Source organism: Fulmarus glacialis, unplaced genomic scaffold (genome assembly GCF_000690835.1).
Source record: "Fulmarus glacialis isolate BGI_N327 unplaced genomic scaffold, ASM69083v1 C14261647, whole genome shotgun sequence".
Taxonomy (NCBI): Eukaryota; Metazoa; Chordata; class Aves; order Procellariiformes; family Procellariidae; genus Fulmarus; species Fulmarus glacialis.
In genome coordinates, this window is record NW_009242928.1 from 1 (window position 1) to 3,331 (window position 3,331).

The window sequence follows — 3,331 nt, forward strand, 5'->3', positions numbered from 1 at the left end:
TATATATATATATATATATATGAATGAAGAAAGAGCTAGCTATTTTCCTGTTTACTAAGAAATTTCAGGTCATGTTTATGAACAGCAAAATGCCCTTGTGAAGCTATATTTTCCAAAGCCATCAAAGGAAGGAGAAGCAACAAGTTAAGGACAGTATCCTGGGATCTGGGAAAGTTTGTGAGCTCTTCTGCCACTTCTGTCCTTAGGCATGCCACAAAGGCTGTCTGTGCTCCACTTTCGCTTCTGTTCACAGGGCTGTTTAGTATAACAGTGCCTCTAAAGTAGGGATCTTAGCTGTTGTCATTCAAGTTCAGTTTACAAAACAATGGCCATAAGTTTTACCTTTATTCACTTTAAGACAGGAAAAAAGAAAATCGGTTTTGGTATAACAGAAGTATTTTTGAATCCACTGCTCTTTTGCATGGGAAATAAAGTTCAGACAAGCCACTTCAGTGGAGTCACTTCAGACCAGTGTTTGATTGACCCTGTCTCAAACTCCTCATTCACCTCTTGGGTTTGTAGTACCCCACAACATTAAAAGGAATCATGTTTTAAAAGCAGACTGGAAACATCAAAGGATAATTCCTATTTTAAGATTCAAATAGCCAAATACTATCTACCTCCAGCTAGTTCTCTCCCATCTGTACTTAATTATTTGCAGCACCATTTAAGGCTCATCTTTTTTTTTCTTTTTTTTTTCCTGTGTCTCCTCAGGTTCTAATGGGAATCTTTCGTCTGGGTTTCGTATCTATGTACTTATCTGAGTCTGTACTAGATGGTTTTGCAACTGGTGCTTCCTTAACCATTTTAACAGCTCAAGTGAAGTATCTGATTGGAATAAAAATCCCACGTAGCCAAGGGCATGGGATGCTTGTTATTACCTGGATTAACATTTTCCGGAACATTTCTCAGGCTAACCTTTGTGATGTCATCACAAGTGCCATTTGTATCGTGGTGCTGGTCGCTACTAAGGAATTGGGAGATCGGTATAAGCATAAGCTGAAATTTCCTCTTCCCACAGAGCTGCTAGTTATTGTTGTGGCAACACTGGTGTCACACTACGGGAAGTTAAATGAAGTGTATGCATCCAGTGTTTCTGGAGCTATTCCAACAGGATTTATTCCCCCCAAGGTACCACATTTCAACTTAATGCTCCGAGTTGCTGCAGATGCTTTGCCTCTTGCCATAGTAAGCTTTGTCTTCACTGTATCCCTTTCTGAAATGTGTGCAAAGAAATATGCTTACACCATCCGAGCCAACCAGGAAATGTTTGCTGTGGGGTTCTGCAACATCATTCCTTCTTTCTTCCACTCTTTTGCAACCAGTGCAGCTCTGGCAAAAACACTCGTGAAAACATCTACAGGATGCCAGACTCAAGTCTCTGGAGTAATTAGTGCAATGGTGGTTTTGCTGGTGCTGCTCTTCTTGGCACCTCTCTTCTACTCCTTGCAGAAGTGTGTCCTGGCTTGTATCATCATTGTCAGCCTCCGAGGAGCCCTGAGGAAGTTCCGTGATGTGCCAGCACGGTACCATGTGAATAAGGTGGACACACTTGTTTGGGTCATTACCATGTCTGCCTCTGCCTTGATCAGCACAGAAATAGGGCTGTTGGTTGGCATTGTTTTCTCCATGTTATGCATTGTAGTTCGGACACAGCGGCCGCGGACAGCCCTGCTTGGTCAGATCCAAGACACCAGCTTTTATGAGGATGACTTAGAATATGAAAATCTCTCTCCTGTTCCAAAGGTCAAAATATTCCGTTTTGAGGCCCCACTTTACTATGCAAACAGAAACTACTTCCTAAAGTCTCTGTACAGAATGACTAACTTAGATCCCAACCTAGAAGCTGCTAGAAGGAAGAAATATGAGAAGAAGGAAAAGCAGCATCTGAAAAAGAGAGATCACACAACGGCTAACGGACTGGGCATCAGAGAAACCAATCTGCAACTAGTTCCTAAGCAAATTGATTTCCAAGCGCTTGTTGTAGATTGCTCTTCCATCTCATTTTTGGACACCACCGGAGTTAATACTCTAAAGGAAATGCTGAAGGACTACAAGGACTTAAACATTTCTGTTCTCCTCGCTTGCTGCAATCCCTCAGTGATAGACTCTTTGAAAAGAGGAGGTTACTTTGGGAAAGATTTTGGAAGTATGCAGGAAATGCTGTTCTACAATATACATAATGCTGTGCAGTTTGCAAAAGACCAAAAGCTTCCAGCAGATTGCTCGGTTTAATCCTGTGTCTTCCTTGACAATTCACTACAGAAGTGACAGGTGGGGAGAGGCAGTTTGCAATAATTAAACTATCAGACACACTGTTGGCTGTGTACAGCAATGGGCCTACAAGTCATTCTCCCCTGAAGAGCTCTGCTGTTGTCAGATGCCACCTAGAATAGCCACTGGGGATGCAGTCCAGGACCAGGATGGAAGAGGTTGGATTATTACCTGCACCTTCACTTTAAAATGCAGGTGATGTGCAATAGGGCAGTTTGGGATTGACTTTCCCCTTGTGCCACGATCACGTGTGACCCAACATATACATGATGAGACCGTTGTGCTGGAAGGTCGGCCCAGTGTCAGCTGACTCTCCCAGTGGTTTAATGGCTGGTTTGTGTTAAGAGGGCTAAGCCATCTCCATGAAAATGCAATCAATCTAGCATCTTGGACACATAATGGTTTAAATGCTGGCTCGCAAGGCCCTGCCCCTTCCATCATTGTAGGTGTGCTCCTAAACAACTCCCACTATTTGCATACAAATAAAATGTAGAAAATATTGCAGAATATAGCATGTCTCTCAACCTTGATTACATAGGCTTAATGACAGAACCTGCCACAGGAGAAGAAACCATGATCCATCACAGGTTCCCCTCAAAACCATCATTTCCAAGAATTACTGCTGGAGTCACCTGTGTTATTGGCTTCAATCTGAGGTAATTAGTTACCAACGGCTGTGATATCCTTAATGATGCTGGAAGAAATACGACTTTGATGCCCAATTTTGTAAGCAGTGAGCAGACAAACAGGATTAAGAAAAATGAATGGCTTTAACTGGCAGTCACACAGTTACCCAGGTAGTTGTACCATCGTGTAAAAATAAGTTGCCTCTGGTAGGCAGATGCAACTCCAATTCAGGGACACATAAGGACCATCAAACATAAAACCGCAGAACTGTGATGCAGCACAGCACGTTATTCCTACAACTGCCTGCCTGGGTGGAAGGAGAAACAGGAAAAAAGAGGGTAGGGCGGGAAGGTAAACCTGCGATCTGCCTAGAAGGGGAGTGATGGGTCAGTCGGAACTGCCTGGCTGGTCTTCTCTGATGCAATGCTAA

General features: G+C 43.1%; 1 pseudogene; it reads left to right on the top strand.

Moving 5' to 3' along the window:
* The first annotated feature begins 714 nt into the window (after nt 1-714).
* LOC104069587 lies at nt 715-2,235 on the top strand (annotated as a pseudogene).
* Nucleotides 2,236-3,331: the final 1,096 nt, after the last annotated feature.